The sequence below is a fragment of the Microcaecilia unicolor genome, chromosome 1, assembly GCF_901765095.1.
Source record: "Microcaecilia unicolor chromosome 1, aMicUni1.1, whole genome shotgun sequence".
Taxonomy (NCBI): Eukaryota; Metazoa; Chordata; class Amphibia; order Gymnophiona; family Siphonopidae; genus Microcaecilia; species Microcaecilia unicolor.
The window spans coordinates 646,727,649-646,746,304 of record NC_044031.1 but is presented as its reverse complement, the minus strand read 5'-3'; the positions used below and the strand labels follow the sequence as shown (position 1 = coordinate 646,746,304).

Genomic DNA, 18,656 nt, shown 5'->3' with positions numbered 1-18,656 from the left:
AGGCCCGATACTGAGCCTACCTATATGTTCCATCTTTGCGTACACCCTATGCTGTCTATTAAAATGTTTATTGCATATTGTGTTGACATTGTAAAACAGCATACTATGCTGTACCTTGCATTGTTCATGTGAATATTTTTACTGCGTAATTGTCTATTGCTTATATTTGACTTATTCTTGATGTACACCACCTTGAGTGAATTCCTTCAAAAAGGGGGTAAATAAAGTCCACATAAATAATAAGTAAATAAACATCAAGACATCCCCTGTACCACTGCTTGCCAGAAGGTGGCAGCAAAACCTTGATGATATCAGGAACGCTTTTCTACAAGCCCCTGATTTCTCATTATTGATAAACTAGTAAAAAAAAGGCCCGTTTCGAAAAAAAATGAAATGGGCACTAGCATGTGGTTTTTTTTTTCTTTTTGTTTGATATTAAGGGATATAAATTTTTTTTAGGGATCCCTTGCAGGCAGGCAGGAGGAGGAGTAGATATGGGTTGGTTTGAGTGTGGAATGTGGGTGGTGTTCTGTAGGGGGGGAGGGGGTTGTGGGAGTCTCTTTGTGTCTGTAAGAGTCGAGAGATGTTGGTTTTTACTGTTTCAGTTTCTGTATTAAGGGGGTTGGGGGAGGGAGTATGTGTGTATGAGTGTGAAAGCAAGATGCTGTCTGTCCTTGGCAGTGTGTGGCATTTTGGGGGGTGGGGAGTTTGGTTGTATGTATGTGTGTTAGTGAGTGATGCTGATTGTCCATATTAGATGTGTTTTTTTTTTTTTTTTGTGGCTGGTAGGGGGTGATTGCGTGTGAGTGTTAGACAGTAATCTGAATTCAGCAGGGCTATTTGTAGGCACTTGTATTTTTGATGAGACCGGAGGAATCCGTTGCAGGCAGGCAGGAGGTGGAGTAGATATGGGTTTGTTTCGAGTGTGGAATGTGGGTGGCGTTCTGTGGGGGGGGGGGGGGGCTGAGGGCGCATGTGTCTGGAAGTCTCCATTGTAGGCTCTGAATTCTGCACGGCACTCAGGTGGGCTGTTTGTATGTGCTTAAAGTTTTCATTAATCCGGAGGGATCCTTTTGGCTGTTGTTTGTTGGGGGGGGGGGGGGGGGGGGTTGTGCGCCGGAGGGATGCTTTTGTCTGCTTTTGTTTGTGTGTGTGTGGGGGGGGGGGGGGGGGTTAAGCGCGGTTAGTGTGCATGGGTGGTTGTAGTGATTCAACGGGTCAGCGATCCCTTGTTTGTCAGCTGGTTTTCATAGGTCCTTGGTGCATCTGTCGTCATGTTTCGTTGCATGGCAGCGGGTTGGCGATCCCATTCGTTCAGTGTCAGTGCTCCGCCCTCGACGTCATCACGTTTGACGCGTGGGCGGGGCAGACACTCATGGCTAGAAAGTGGTCTCTGCCGCCTCACTTTTAGAATGTTGGGAAAGTGAGGCTTCATTAGAACGTTGGAGGTGCGTTTTATATAGAGAGATTGCTGCTTATCAAAAACCTTTTGGTTCAGCTTCCTTCTCTGTTTCAAATCCATCATGTGGCTGAAATTATTGTTGAGTGTAATCTCCTTGCTCTTTGGAGCTCTCAAGAATAACTTGAAGTGTCTAAAGGTTTGTGGCAAATCACTATAATGATTGTTAAAATGCCTGCATTAGCAAAATGACCATATACATGCCCTGTGCTTAAGAGCATAGGGCTGGTGAACTGATATGATTAATCACATATAAAAGGATCAGATGATTGCCATAGAGAGGATGGACAAGGCTGTGGATATATTGTTTTGCGTTTGGGAAATTTTAAGGTCTTTTATTAAAGAACGTTAAGCCCTGATGCTCACATAGGGCCAAATTCTATATATGATGCTATGTTACTTACATTAAATTGGGTGCAATTTACACACAAAACTTAAATGAGCCAATCAGCGCTAATAATCAGGTGATAACAACTAATTATCAGCACTAATTGGCAATAATTATAATTTGCATCATATAGTATTCTATAATGATATGCGTGTAAATCCTAACACGCATACACATTTGGGGGAGTTGATAGGGACGTTTCTGGGGGTGTTCCAAATTTTTATGCGTGTTGATATAGAATCAGGCCAAACTGCACCTAACTTAGGTGCTAGTGTTTAAAATCTGCTTATAGCAGGCCTAATTGCAGGCACCTATAGTTTAGCTCTGAGCGCGATTCTATAAAAGATGCATAGTCTTTATAGAATTGCACTAAGCGTGTTAAATTTTCAGTGCCGATTTTTAGGCGCTACTTATAGAATTGTGGCATTTTGCCTCTTTGCATTGTAATAAATATAGGACATGCCCTGACATGACCTTGCCACCAGAGGGATCTCTTGTGGTGGAAGATCGGTGTTGTGACCTGAAAGAGGCCATTATAGGCCACTCATAGGTTGAAAACATCCTGCTTAGATGGGAAAAGACCACTAGAGGGCGCTCTGGCATTGGAGGGGCTTGAGCTGTGTTGTAGAAGCCACTGGAGAGAACCCTATCTCAGTGATTACCCTGTCCCAAAATAGCTGGGAGGGGGAGGGGTGAATGTTACCCTTTGCTAAGTGAAAAGGTTAGGGCTCGTAACAGTGGGAAGGAAGTAGTTCCCTTTAGGAGGTAAGCCCCTGGAGAAGGTTCTGGACTTCTCCAGAGCTGGTAGGAGGAGCCCAAGAAAGGTGGCATTAGTAATGAGCAGCCCTTTAAAAATGCACTTCCCCAGGTAGCCATCAGAAGGGGAAGGAAACAATGCTGAAGAAGGAAGGATGCTGAGTGACTGGTGAGCAGACTCCAAAGAGATGGACCAAGTTGAACTGGAAACTCCAGGGCATGGACCCCAAAGGAAAGGTCCATAAGGAACTTAAAGATAAGGCACTTACCTAGACTCTATGATAATGGGAAGGATAAAGGTGATTTGACCCTAGTGTGAAGGTAACACTGTGTCCTGTGAAGTAAGATTCTGATACTAACAACCGGTGGTGATGGTGGTGTTTGGGGAGGGGGGTGGAGGACAGGACTGTAAAGTTAAAGTGAAAATAAAAGTCCTAAGGGGTAGTGGCTGTTCTAAACTGAAACCCAGGTCCCTACAATGAGGGCTCAGTTAGTGTGTTTGATGAACTGTTTGGTGAAAGAAGAATTCCTTTGCAGAGTGGTTAATGAAGCCTAACTAATGCTAGCTGGAATGGATTATGAAGTGCCTAATTTGCATATCTGGTGAAAAGCCTGCTAATCCAGTGGTGTAAAAGGTGCCAAGGGGGCGTCACAAGCGTATGAGAACTGTAACCTGTTGCCAAGGGATGCCTCAAGGGGGGTTTAGAACAGGTTGGCTGGTAATTGAGAAGTCACCCCCCTACCTCTAAGCCTGAAGGTATGAGCAGCTATAGTTGAGAGCTGTTTCTTTCATCTCTAAATAGGTGGCAGTAAGGGCTCCAATGGTAATGGAAACTTACTAACTGGGAAATGTAGCACGTGACCATTATAAAAAAGCAGCCATTTTACTGGCACGCTAAAGATGGGCGCAGTACATGGCAAACCCACGCTATAAGTAGCCCAGGCCACGTTTTAGTGCACCCTAGGAAAAGGACCCCTTAGTGTGCAGGAAGGTCTCACGTTAGAACAGGTTAAGCCAAGATTTCTGCACATTTAATAAAAGAGTCTCTTTATAGAAAAATAAAGCAAACCATAGTCTATGTAGAAGATTTTAACATCAGTATGCACCTCAGTCATAGGACTACTGACTGTACACATGACAGATGAACTTTTCACATGGATCAGAGCTGGTCACGCTTTGCTCTAGGTTGACTTACATGTTTTTCTGGGAGAAAGTGTTCTGGTAATTCCTGAATGCTTGCGTAGAGCATATGTGCTTGCCAGAATATTGCAAGAATATATTGAGCAATGCAATGTTTTGTTTGTTTAGGCCAGCCAATAAAAAGATATTTCAGGAAAAAGGCTTTCATATACTGCAAAAGGGCAAAGGAGCAGGAGCAACAAAGATACTGCAAGGTTGCTGCAGTTTAATTTCACTCACTGTCAAGTTACTACAAGAATGAGCGGAAAACAATCTGTATGATTCCAAGGAAAACAGCATACTCAGGGCAGGTGTAACTATTAGACAGATTAGGTTGAAGGGGGGCAGACTCAGGAGTAATGTCAAGAAGTATTTTTTCATGGAAAAGGTGGTAGATATGTGAAATGCCCTCCGGCGGGAGGTGGTGGAGATGAAAACGGTAATGGAATTCAATCGTGCGTGTGATAAACACAAAGGAATCCTGTTTAGAATGAATGGATCTACAGAATCTTAGCAGAGATTCAGTGGCAACGCTGGTAATTGGGAAGCAAAACCGGTGCTGGGCAGACTTGTACAGTCTATGCCCTGATAGTAACTGAATAAATATGGAAAGTTCAAGAACAGTGCTGGGCAAACGTTTACGGTCTATGCCCTGAGAAAGGCAAGGACAAATCAAACTCAGGTATACATATAAAGTATCACATACCATGTAAAATGAGTTTATCTTGTTGGGCAGACTGGATGGACTGTACTGCCATCATTTACTATGTTACTATCCTGCTTATTTTTTAAAGAGAAGGCCGGCCATCTTCTGACACAAATCGGGAAATGGCCGGCCATCTCTCAGAGCCGGCCAAATCGGCATAATGGAAAGCCAATTTTGGCCGCCATCAACTGCTTTCCATTGCGGGGCCGGCCAAAGTTCAAGGGGGCGTGTCGGCAGTGTACCGAAGTGGGACGGGGGCGTGGTTAAGAGATGGCCGCCTTCGCCCCATAATGGAAAAAAGAAGGCCGGCCCTGACAAGCATTTGGCCGACTTTACTAGGTCCCTTTTGTTTCACGACCAAGCCTCAAAAACGTGCCCCAACTGACCAGATGACCACCGGAGGGAATTGGGGATCACCTCCCCTTACTCCCCCAGTGGTCACCAACCCCCTCCCACCCTAAAAAAAAACAAATCAAAAAACATTTTTTGCCAGCCTCAAATGTCATACCCAGCTCCCTGACAGCAGTATGCAGGTCCCTGGAGCAGTTTTAGGGGGTACTGCAGTGCACTTCAGACAGGCAGACCCATGCCCATCCCCCCTACCTGTTACATTTGTGGTGGTAAATGGGAGACCTCCAAAACCCACCCGAAACTCACTGTACCCACATGTAGGTGCCCCCCTACACCCATAAGGGCTATGGTAGTGGTGTACAGTTGTGGGGAGTGGGTTTGAGGGGGCTCAGCACACAAGGTAAGGGAGCTTTGCACCTGGGAGCAATTTGTGAAGTCCACTCCAGTGCCCCCTAGGGTGCCCAGTTGCTGTCCTGGCATGTGAGGGGGGCCAGTGCACTACGAATGCTGGCCCCTCCCACGACCAAATGCCTTGGATTTGGCCGGGTTTGATATGGCCGGCCTCGGTTTCCATTATGGCCATCTCTAAGGCTGGCAATCTCTACATCTTGACTTAAATGTTGAGATTTGGCCGGCTCCGACCATATTATTGAAACAGAAGATGGCCGCCCATCTTGTTTCGATAATACGGCTTGCCCCGTCTCTTTATGGAGCCGGCCTTAGAGATGGCCGCCCTTATAGATGGCCGCCCCCGTTCGTTTATGGCCCTCCACGTTACTATGTGTTTGCCTAGGTCAGCAGCTTCTAGGAGGCAGCAAAAACACAATAATTGGCCTTGATGCCAGTAACTCAAAGAACCATAATCGCATGCTCTTACTGCAGGGAGGATGGGCAGTTCTCAGATAGCCCTTGTAATGTGGAGGGGCATTTTGGATATGATGTCTGACTTTGGACATTTTATGCTGAGTGGGTGAAGATTCTATATATGGTGCCTAAAAAAATCCACGCAGAGAACATTTTTGCCTACGCGTATTCTATTAAGTGGTGTCTAGATTTAGGAGCCGTATATAGAATACTGTGAAGAATAAGGGACTGTCCTGTCCTGGGTAGGCCACTAGAGGGCGCTGGTCCCATAGAAATAAGGGAAAAATGTCCAGGTCAGGTCATTATTGAGGAGTCCACCAGGGGAGCCGGTAGGGGAATGTCCAGGTGGAGGTTGCTAGGACCAAGGAGAGTCCTGGGCTGGAAACAGGTGTAGGTAGTTATGGGCTGGAGCCTGCCTGGAATTAGGGGGAAGAGCCTGAAGGGGTGGAGAAGCTAATTAACCACCTTATACCTGCCTGAGTAGTGAAAGAGAAGCGAGAAGCTGGGACCTGGCAGTTTGAGGAAGAAGATCCCCGTTGAAGGTGCTGGCTGAACTCTGTGGACTTTTGAAACTCTCTGCTGAAAAGGTGACAGCTGCACTACCAGCTGAGAAAGTCTTTAAATGAAAAGTAAAGGCTTTGGTTTGGCTGTTTGAACTGTAAAAGTTTGAGGAACTGCTTTAAGTATGGAAAGGGTTTAATTAGAAGACTCTGAGTAACTGCTTTTTTTGCTATGTTTAAGTTGAAGAAGAAATGTTTGAGTTAAAGAAGAAATAAGCCATGAAGATTATGTTAAATGGCAACTAATAAAACCTTTGGTTATAAGAAGCCTGGTGTTGGTGAATATTTGTGAAGGAAGCTAAGCAGGGTCAGCCCTGGCCAGGTCCTGGAAGGTGACTAATTCACAATATACTTAGTTGATATCCCAGTGCCTAAAACTACATGTGTCAATTTACACCAGCAAAAACATGGTGTAAATCCCAGCATGTAGATTTAGGCGCACTGGACCATATTCTATAACTACATGCACAAATTTCAGAATGCCTACAAAATACCCATTTCCCCGGCCATAACCATACCCTTTTGTCTGTGCATGTTAGAAATTAGGCGTAGTGTGTTATAGAATCCACTTAGTCAGTTGTGTGCATAAGTTTTAATTCTTGGCAATTAGTGCTCATTATTTGTCAAATGCTATTGTCAACGCTAATTAGCTTGTTAAGCCAATTAAGTTATGTGTGTTGTTATAGAATCCACCTGGATTTCGGCACGGATCTCTAGGCGTGCTATATAAAATCCAGGGGTAAATGTCCCAAATCTGACTAGCAAATGTAACCATTTTTGAAAAAGCAAGATGTCTATCTTTATGATATCAACACAATATAAATTAAAACATCTTAATAGACAACAGAGGGGACAAGTAGAGGTGGAACATTTAGGAGAGTACCTCTAATTCTATAAAGTTGTGTTTACTTCTTTCCTGTTTCTAGATGTTCATATGACTATTAATTACTAATATATATATATATATATATAAAACAATTGCTGCGTTGAATACTGGCTGTGCGCTAGCTCTGGTGGTTGGTTCCGACTTATTTTCCAGAATGAAGTGGTTATCACTGTTACTCCCAGCCTGAGAGTTTTGGACTCCTGACGCAGGCTGTAGAGCCGAAACACAGCTACTGTGTCGGGTCCTTTCAATAAAGGTTGCTTGTTGAACTGCATATCATTTCACTTGTCTTCACTCTACCCCTCATTTGCTGTTGTTCTTTGTGGAATTTTGGACTTCCTGTGTGCACAATTTGACACTTAGGACTAGATTCAGTGAACATTCCCAGGTCTTTGAGGCAGGATCTTGATTGTAGCTGCATTGTTCACTGGCGAGGTATTTGATTTGTTTCTGTTTTTATTTATTTACATATTTAGACACGATTGCTCCCTTGAAACAATCCTTGATCTCTTCTTCAACAAGGAAGCAATGGTACCATGGTGACTTGTGTTTCTTAAAAAGGCAGTTACTTAAAGCTGAGCATAAGTGGAAGAAAACCAAAACAGATATTGATCTATTAGCGTATAAATCCAGACTCATAGACTACAACTACTACCTACAGAAGTCTAAAACTTCATACTTCACAAATCGAATAAAAACAGCACCAAGCCTCTTGAAAAACTTTTCTCAAATTTTCACAGCCTGACTACTCCTCCAAATAATAACGCTAAGTCCATGAACAGTGCACTCTACCCATTGACTGATGTCCTCTCACAGTACATCACTACAAAAATTCAGGATCTCAGTCACCTTGCCTGGTACTGCTCCCCTTATTACACCCAATCCTTCAACCTCCCCCACTTCCATTCTGCCTGGCAAGGTCCAGGCTTCTTCCTGCCCATCTTCATCCGCTTACGAACAGTTATTACCCTCCCTTGGTCTACCCTCCTGGTCTTCATTCCAAATGCAGTCACTACATTCACTGTCCCAGATATTTTCAGGAATGTAGCCTACTTTCTGCTCTCTAGATCTTATTCCACTTTCCTGGTTCAAAATCCCCAAATTACAACTCCTACCATAGATTCTGTCTTTGATAAATACCAGCTTATCAACTGGTCAAGTCCCATCTTGGAAAACAGCTGTAGCCCTATCTTGAAAAAGTCCTTGCTTGACTCACAGATCCTGGAAGATTACCACTCCATATCAAATCTATACTTCCTCTCCAAAGTTCTTGAAAAAATAGTTTACGTTCAGATGTCTTCTTTCATTGAGAAATCTCTTGCCCTGCATCCCAAACAGTCTGGCTAAAGAGCACATTACAGCACTGAAATGGTTAATATCACATTGTTCTTGCAGTGTCCCTCAACGTTTCTGCTGCCTTCGATCTGGTTGATCATTCCCTATTACTAGCTCGATTTTCCTCCCTTGGTCTCACAAGCTCAGTCCTTACCTAGTTTTCTTCGTTTCTATCAAATTGCTTCTATAAGGTCACTACTGTACTGTCTCATCTACTGCATTGCCCTGCTCACTGACCTGCGGTGTTCTGCAGGGTTACATTTTTTCACCCCTTCTTTTAAATGTATTTATAAGTCCCCTTGTGACACTGATTCATTCCACATGCATATCCTTTCATTTTTATCCAGATGACATTTTGTTGCTGTTTCCCAATAATCCATTTATCCAATCCATTGGCCCCTCAAATTGGCTCTCTGAGCTCATATTAATACTAAACAAACAAAAAAGGGTGACCTGCTGATTTACCAGCAGCCACTCTGTTCCAACTACCGCTTAAAACCTTTTTGGGACCTCTGTCTCTCCAGTGGACTCTTTTCACTATTTGGGAATCATTCTTGATTCCCAGCTTACCTGCTCACCACAAATTAACAATCTGTATAAAATGGCCTTCTTCATCCTTCACCAGTTGCAGTCAGTACAACATTATTTCGACCATGCCTCCTTCCACTCCCCCTGGTTACCACTAGGCTGGACTATTGTAACATTGTTTATTTAGGTTGTTCACAAACAAATCTGAAAAACTGCAACCCATCCAAAACATTGCAATTAGATTGTTGTGCCATGCTGTAGATATGATCATGTTTTGCCACTGTTTAAAAGCCATCATTGGCTTTCTGTAGAGCAGAGTATAGTGTTCAAGCTTCTGACCCTTACCTTTAAAGCTCATAGTGTAAGGGGTAGCTTTTACTGTAGCTTTTATTGAACCTGGAGATTCAGGAATTTTTGCTATAAACTACACTATATTGTGCTTGGCTAAAGGAAATTTTAACTTGTAACTGAACTGAGCTACAGCTCCTTGCGAACAGGATGCTATGGAAACCAGAAAAGATAAGGGCCCTAACTTGCTGAGTTTCATTTCTGCCTAAGATCCTTTGTCTGTGAACTATGTGTAGAGATAAGTATCGATTTCCTGAGTTCTGTGTAATAGCTTGTATGAACTAAATGCGCATGACTGCTGATAAAAGTGTATAAGTATCTGTGGCAAATGATACACATCACGCAGTATCCTGAGACTTAACTCAGTGCTGTGTCTTGGCTGCCAATAAAAGTTTGCTTGCTTTAGATCTATTTGCCTCCAGTCCCATGATTGACTGCTAATTTTCCTGTTACAATAGGACTGGTCTCCCCCCTCTACCTAACTTTCTTTACTATTCCTTATTCCTCTGGTCATCTTCTCTGCTCTGTCAACGATCACCGTCTGGTTCTTTCCGGTTCATGCCTTTTATTTCACAGCCCCCTTCTTCTGGAACTCCCTGCCATTAGTTATCTGTGCTGAACTTTCATTCAAGAATTTCAAAGCTGCATTGAAGATCTGACTGTTTAGACAGGCTTTCAACCCAGATTAACTAAAGACAGGTGCTATGACTGGTGTTTCCCATCGTTTTTCCAATAACCGTCTTCCCATCCCATCCCCTCCCCCTCCTACCCCTACATTTTATCTACTCTTTATTGTTGATGATTACTATTTTGAGTGTCTCTTGGATGTTTGATTATATTCTTTCCTGTCTAAGATTGTATTTCCTTTCCTACTTTGAAATTTTGTCTTAGTTTGTAAACTGCCTAGGTCTGCGTGTTAGCCCAGGAGATATATTAAGTCCTAATAAACCATAAACCATATTTATTTAAAATACTATAACCTGCTCAATCCAAATTTGTTCTAGGTGGCTTATAAATAAAACATTCATAATAAAAATAATGACAATGAAAAAATCAACAATAAAACAAATAAAACAGCATTATCACCTCAATTGAAAATATCATTCATACTCGGCTTTTCCATAAATATAGTTAGCAAAGTGTGCTTCAAAATAATTGATTTGATAACCATCCAGTGCTGACTCAATCTCCGCATGCTCGTCAAAATAGTAATGTTTTCAATTTGTGCTTAAACTGGTCTACAAATGTTATGGATCTCATGGCCAAAGGCAACTCATTCCATAGTTTAAGTCCTCAAACTTTGAAAAATGACATACGATAATCCTCTAATCTAATAACCTTAAATGATGCTTATCTAAAAGATTTGTGTTAGAGGACCTCAAGGACCTTTCAGGTTCATCAATCCATAAAGATAATGCAATATAGGGAGAGACTAGATTATTCTGTACCTTAAAAACTAACAGTGGAATTTCAAAAATAATGATGGGAAGCGTGAAAGTGGAGGACTTGTAAAGATTTTCCAAGGGGTCAAAGGAAAAGCCCCACTGGAAACAGTAAGAGGTTCTAATGTGCTGCTGATGTAGAAGTTGTACTGTGGTGGATATTGGACAGTAGAACTTACAGATTGTTACCAGTCTTTTTGGATTTTGTAACTTTTCTGCTAATTTTCCTTCAATAAAATTCCTTTCTGCTTTGGAGCCAACACTCAAGAATGTGAACTGTTTTTCTGCTTGAAGTGACTGACTTGCAGGCTTATTTTCGAAAGAGAAGGGTGCCCATCTTTCGACACAAATCGGGAGATGGGCATTCTTCTCTCAGGGTCGCCCAAATCGGCATAATCGAAAGCTGATTTTGGGCGTCCCCAACTGCTTCCTGTTGCAGGGACGACCAAAGTTCCCGGGGGCGTGTCAGAGGCGTAGCAAAGGCGGGACTTGGGCGTGCCTAACAGATGGGTGTCCTCAAGCGATAATGGAAAAAAGAAGGGCGTCCCTGACGACCACTTGACTGACTTTACTTGGTCCTTTTTATTTTACGACCAAGCCACAAAAATGTGCCGTAAATGACCAGATGACCACCAGAGGGAATCAGGGATGACCTCCCCTGACTCCCCCAGTGGTCACTAACCACCTCCCACCCTGAAAACAACAACTTTAAAGACTTTCGTCCCGGGGGGAGGGAGTATGTGTGTGTCAGCGGAGGCATAACGAAGGCATGGACGTCCTTCTTTCAAACATTTTGGACGCCCTCAACTGCCCCCCCCCCCCCCCCCCCCCCCAGGGATGGCCAAATTTCAAGAGAGTGGAGTGGAGGAGTGGCCTAGTGGTTAGACGTCAGCTTGATTCTATGTTTTCTTTCCAAGGTATTATTGTGCGGAATACTCTACCAGGTCTAGTTCGTTCTGAGCTACACTATAGGCGATTGCACAAGAAGTTGAAGACCTTTTTTATTTGTTACGTTTTATAATTAGTATTTTTTTATTTCTAGCTTTATCTGTTATTCCCCACTTTTGCATTTGTTCTTGAAATGTAAAGTGCCTGGAACCTCTTGCTGGAACAAGTGTGGTATATGAACTGCGGATTAGATTAGATTAGATAAGACATTCAGTCTTTAGATTGTAAGCTCCTTTGAGCAGGGACCGTCCTTCTTTGTGTATTTTGTACAGCGCTGCGTAACCCTAGTAGCGCTCTAGAAATGTTAAGTAGTAGTAATAGCAGTCTGTTCAAGAGCCATAGTTACTATCAAATTGTTACTGAACCATCAATCCAATATATTATTAGATTTTACTCACTAAGTTCCACTTTATAATGTCTTCCTCCCCCCCCCCCCCCCCCCGAGATACACAGCACCTGCACTCATAGCATACAATATGAACGTGATATAAAATATGAATACTTGAACCTGATCCATTCTTGCCATTTTCACGGCTCAGACCATAACGTCTGCCCAACACTGGCCCCACTTCCCAACTACTGCCCATGGTTTATATAAGGGGCCAATGGTTACAGACAGCACTGATGTAAGAGACCACACAAATAGTGATTTTAACTTTTACAGATAATTTATTCATGTAAAGTTAGGACACAACATTAAGTGGTCCAATTTATACATGTAAATTGACTGATTGTACAGATAAAGATATCCATCTGACTTAAATAGCTGTTGTTATATTTTCAGTGTTGTGCTGTATATCGCCCCTTTAGAACACCTGGTCCTATTTGGGGGATGGGCAAAGGGAGAGTTGCTCCAATAAAATATGTACCCCAAGATGTGCTCTCAACCCTAGGTGGAGGAGTGGCCTAGTGGTTAGTGCAGTGGACTTTGATCCTGGGGAACTGAGTTCAATTCCCACTGCAGCTCCTTGTGACTCTGGGCAAATCACTTAACCCTCCATTGCCCCTGGTACAAATAAGTACCTGAATATACTATGTAAACTGCTTTGAATGTAGTTGCAAAAAACACAGAAAGGTGGTATATCAAGTCCCATTTCCCTTTCCCTTCCCTCTTCATACTCTGCCTGTGTGCTGTTCATTAGCAGAGGCAGACTGAGAGTGGCAGCAGAAAGAGGGCAATAACAAGCAAACCTACCTGAAAACACCCAACAAACAAGATAAGCATGACAACTAGCATAACAATATAATTATTGAATGCTGGTTAACAACCAGAGGAGTTTTGGACTAATGAGGATTCCCACGTGAGTCTGCACTGGGAATAGACCGCAGAGCGGAGTAGTGCTGCAAAAAATTTGATTTAAGCAAGCACTATGGATCTGAAGTCTTTTCACCTCTTCAGGCAGAGACTGTGTGGAATAATATAGTTTGCGATAGAGATAGTGGATGTTTGAATTCTTATAGCAAACACAGGGTTATTTGAATTAACAAAATTGACATAATGGAACAAAGCAAAAATGTCCAGGCTTAAAAGTTAGATGTTTTGGTCTAGACCTGTTTTAGTCACACCTAATGTAAACCATGGTTAAAATTAATTTTTTTACTTGGGGAGGACTCAAGGAGTTGGGGCAGGCTTCTGGGGTGCCCACGGGTGGGGGTTGTGGTGGTAGTGATCCCGCCGCGAGGTGCACCCGTTTCAAGCTGTTCTGGGGTTGAGAAGAGCCAGCGTCAGCTTTTAGGTGGTTTTGGGCTTTAGGATTGCAGCAGGGGCAGGTGCGATGCTGCACTGAGCGGTGACATCTTTGGTGACATCACGCATTCATGCACAGTTATTCTAATAGTCCCGATGGCTCCGGAGGTATTGTGCAGCCTGGGAATCACTAAACCACCAATGTTTAATTTAAAAATGAGTTGGGAATATCTGTTTTGACCCATTGAAGGGTCTATTTATTGTAAATATGTATCGTGGCGCGATCAGCGCTATTGCATAATCACGTATATACGAATGGCGCATTTTAGAAATTTGTGTCTCTAAGATTGATGGGAAGTAAAGGGGGACTACAGAAAGCCCTTATATGTTACAAAAACGTGATTTCGGGCACATGCGTTGTAGGCTCAAAGGAGACCTGCAAGGACACCTTCTCACTTAAATTAATATTTATAAATTTCTGAAGTGTCTACAGAGTTTTTAAATAAGAAGTTAAGGTGCAGGGAGCTTATAAATGTGTGCTATGATGTAATTTGAGCTCTGTCTGAATATTAATGAAGGTAACCGTAGAGAGTTCTTGTGGGGAGTTGCAGATTTTAATATAATACTGCTTAAAGCATGGCTGTAAGGTATTCTAAGTAATTAAAGTTTAAAAACGAGGGTTTTAAATAGTGAAAATTATAATGTTTTTGAAAAGTTAGGAGCTGTGCAGGCAAGCTATTTCCATAGAATCTTATGGCATGAATCTGATTGGCTGCCCTGCTGACAGCCAGAACCTGTTTCTAAAGGGAAGTTTTAGAACTTCTGGGGAGATGACAGTTGGGCTGGAAAGAGGAAAGGTGTTGAGAGATTGTGGTCTGTGAGACTGATGTGAGGAAATTTAGTAAAAGTAAATTTGAAAATTATGTAGAGAAAAGAGTTAAGGATAGTGGGTGTCTGTTAAAGTAAAGTGTTAAATAGGTAAATTTCTTAAAATTTTAAGATTACCCTCTCAGAGGAAACGTTTGAATAAACTATTCAGAAAACTCATAATTTTCTCAGAGGTTGAAGAGTGATTGAAAACCCATTATTTCTAAGAAATTATAATGAATTTGGGGAAAGTGTTGATGTGAGAGAGAAATGCAATTGACATTTTATTGTTAGTCTCTCTCTTAAAGCTCTAAAAACATTTCAGGAAAGATATTATTCCATATCATCATGCTGATCAATCCATAGACTGGTGGGTTGTGTCCATCTACCAGCAGGTGGAGATAGAGAGCAAAGCTTTTGCCTCCCTATATGTGGTCATGTGCTGCCGGAAACTCCCCAGTATGTTCTCTATCTCAGCAGGTGGTGGTCACACACAGCAGCAGCTCTGGCTAGGTCCCGAAGCCTAATCTTTAGGTTTTGTTGAGTACCTGGGGTTGAGGGCTCTTCTTGAGCAAGTGCAAACCTGGTGGCGCCAGGTCCCTCCTTTTCTCCCCCCTCCCACTGGCTCCCTTAAAAAAAAAAAAAAAAATTTTGGATGTCCTTAAGGGCGTTTATTTCGACGTTTATTTAAACGTTTATTGCAGCTACTCACTGGGACACCAGGTTGTTACAGCTCGGAGCGAGAAGCAGGTAATTTTTACCTTTTTATAGCGGGCAGGGGGTTCCCCGATCGATCTCCACGTGGCCTATGCGTCGGAGGGTGAGGGCGCGAAGAATCGCTCCCCGGAACGCATGTGCGCTTCTAGCGGGGATGCGGGGGTTTTAAAGTCTGATTCGCCCTTGTTGGGTGTCAGTTTGGAGGCCGGTCAGTGTCCCGGGTCTTCCTCCGGTGCGGCGGTTTTTCTCGCCATAAACGCCCATCCCCCGCTGCTCGCCTCCGCCATCTTGGCCGGCCACTCTGCTCGGACGGCTTTTTCTTGGGCCGCCCTTGAGCTGGGAGATGTTCATGCCATGGACGCCCTTGATTTGGGCGATGGCAAAAAAGCGGCTAAAGTTAAGCGCCGTTCTTCCCGCGCGGCTCCTTCGCGGAGTGTCGCGCCGGACGCCATCTTGGATGCGCAGCATGTTTCTCCCCCGCTCTTGCGAGCGCCGGTTGAGGGTGCGTCTAGGGCTGTGGCCCAGGCTGCTGAAATACAGAGTCTGGGGGGTTTCTCCCCCGAGTTTATTTTGCTGCTGCATCAGGCCTTCCTTATGCAAAACGCTGCCCCTTCTCCCTTGTCCGACAAAGGGGTTGAGGCCCCCGGAAGTAAATGCCCTTGGGTGGATTCCCAGGACTTAGAGGACTCTGTCTCCTCTGATGTAGATGAGGGCAGCGTATCTGAGTTCTCCCAACGGTCCTTTGGGGATTCCTTGGAGGAGACGGATTCCCGCTCGGATGGAGCGGATGACCCCTCTGCAGCACGGATCTTTCGCTCAGAGGATTTGCCCAACCTGTTAGTGCAGGCCATGAGCATTTTGAAGATTTCCTCTCCAGAGGACGTCTCTCCCTCAGCCCCTGTTGGCTCCGCCATTATGCTGGGGACGAACCTTCCATGCACACCTTAATTTCGGCTCAATGGGATGTCCCGGAAGCGAGCCTCAAAGTGGCTAGGGCTATGTCCCGCCTCTATCCTTTGCCTGAAAGTGAACGTGAGGCCTTTCTTTGGCCTACCGTGGATTCTTTAATCACTGCGGTGACTAAGAAAACAGCGTTGCCGGTGGAAGGTGGCACGGCCCTAAAAGACGCCCAAGACAGAAGATTGGAGGTGGCTTTAAGGTCGTCCTTCGAGGCGGCTGCCTTAAGTTTGCAGGCCTCAGTTTGCGGCTCCTATGTGGCCAGGGCGTGCCTGACGATTGTGCAGCGGGCTTCCCCCTCGGATCCTTCCTTGAGGGCTGATTGGCCGGCCCTGAAATCGGGCTTGGCTTATTTGGCAGACTTACTGTATGATGTCTTGAGAGCCTCGGCTAAAGGTATGGCTCAGACAATCTCTGCGCGGCGCTGGCTTTGGCTGAAACATTGGTCTGCTGACCACGCCTCTAAGTCCCGCCTGGCTAAGTTGCCTTTTAAAGGCAAGCTGCTCTTTGGGGTCGAGCTGGACAAAATTGTGACCGATCTCGGCACGTCTAAGGGCAAGAGGTTACCAGAGGTCAGGGCTCGGGCCAGTGCTCGCCCCGGTAACTCCAGAGGACGGTTTCAGGAAGCCCGTCGGTACCGCCCGGGCAAGTCGGGCTCCTCTGCCCCCTCTTTCTTCAAGAGGAACTTCTCCCCCAAGCAGCATTCCTTTTGCAGAGACCGCCGTCCCGGAGGTGCGCCCTCCGGTCCTCCCCCAGGGTCTCATACCCAATGACGGGGTCCTGGTCCATGGCCCAGTGCAGATTGGAGGACGCCTGTCCTCGTTTCTGGGCGAGTGGACCAGGGTAACTTCAGACGCTTGGGTGCTGGAAGTCTTCAGAGACGGCTACAAGCTAGAGTTCTGCCGACCCTTAAGAGACGGGTTTGTACTCTCTCCCTGCAAGTCTCCGGTCAAAGCTGTGGCAGTGCAGCAGACCTTGGACAATCTGATCTGCCTGGGTGCGGTCGTTCCGGTGCCAGAAAATCAGCTTGGCAAGGGACGTTACTCCATTTACTTTGTGGTACCAAAGAAAGGAGGTTCTGTACGGCCTATCCTCGACCTCAAAGGGGTCAATCGGGCCTTGAAAGTTCGGCACTTTCGCATGGAGACTCTCCGCTCTGTTATAGCGGCAGTGAAGGCAGGGGAGTTCCTGGCATCCTTGGACATCAAGGAAGCGTACTTGCATATTCCCATCTGGCCTCCTCATCAACGCTTTCTGCGTTTTGCAGTCCTGGGCCGACACTTCCAGTTCAGAGCCCTCCCGTTCGGGTTGGCTACTGCTCCGCGGACCTTCTCCAAAGTAATGGTGGTCATCGCGGCCTTCCTGCGAAAGGAAGGAGTACAAGTCCATCCTTATCTGGACGACTGGTTGATCCGAGCCCCCTCTTATGCAGAGTGCGGCAAAGCTGTGGACCGGGTGATTGCTCTTTTGAGCTCCCTGGGGTGGATCATCAACTGGGAGAAAAGCCAGCTGCGCCCGACTCAGTCCCTGGAGTATCTGGGAGTTCGATTCGACACCCAAGTGGGCAGAGTGTTCCTGCCGGACAATCGGATTGTCAAACTTCAGGCTCAGGTGGACCAGTTCCTAGTAGCCTCTCCGCTTCGGGCTTGGGACTATGTGCAGCTGTTGGGCTCTATGACGGCCACGATGGAAGTAGTGCCCTGGGCCAGGGCTCATATGAGACCACTACAACACTCTCTGCTGCAGCGCTGGACTCCGGTGTCGGAGGATTATGCTGTGCGCCTTCCCTTGGACCCAGCAGTGCGCAAGGCGCTGAGCTGGTGGCTGCAGACAGACAAGTTGTCTGCAGGGATGCCTCTTGTGACCCCGGAGTGGATTGTCGTCACGACGGATGCCTCTTTGACGGGCTGGGGAGCCCACTGCATGGGAAGGACAGCGCAGGGGCTCTGGTCTCCTGCAGAGGCAAAGTGGTCTATCAACCTCCTGGAACTCAGAGCCATTCGGTTGGCGCTTTTGGAGTTCCTCCCGGTACTGGCGTTGAAGCCAGTACGGGTCCTGTCGGACAATGCCACGGCTGTGGCCTATGTCAACCGCCAGGGAGGTACCAAGAGCGCCCCTCTAGCCAAGGAAGCCATGAATCTATGCCAGTGGGCGGAAGCGAACCTGGAACAGCTGTCAGCGGCCCACATTGCCGGAGTCATGAATGTCAAGGCGGACTTTCTCAGTCGCCATACCTTGGATCCCGGAGAGTGGCAGTTATCGGCTCAGGCGTTCTTGGACATCACGAAGCGCTGGGGCCAGCCGAGCCTAGATCTGATGGCGTCATCGGCCAATTGCCAAGTGCCGCGCTTTTTCAGCAGAGGACGGGACCCTCGATCTCTGGGAGTAGATGCTCTTCTCCAACAGTGGCCGACACAAGAGCTTCTCTATGTGTTCCCGCCCTGGCCCATGTTGGGCAGGGTACTAGACCGGGTGGCAAAGCATCCGGGCCGGATAATCCTGGTGGGTCCGGACTGGCCTAGACGTCCCTGGTATGCGGACTTGATCAGGCTCTCAGTGGATGACCCTCTGCGGCTGCCAGTGGAGCAGGGCCTGTTGCATCAGGGTCCCGTGGTGATGGAGGATCCCTCCCCCTTTGGTCTTACGGCCTGGCTATTGAGCGGCAGCGTCTGAGGAA

The 18,656-nt window shown here is 45.7% G+C and overlaps 1 protein-coding gene across 1 annotated transcript in view; it reads right to left on the bottom strand.

The window, feature by feature from the left end:
- Window positions 1–18,656, bottom strand: part of LOC115482571 (proto-oncogene Mas-like) — a 32,431-nt gene that overhangs the window by 1,928 nt on the left and 11,847 nt on the right. The gene's annotated exons all lie outside the window — the stretch shown is intronic.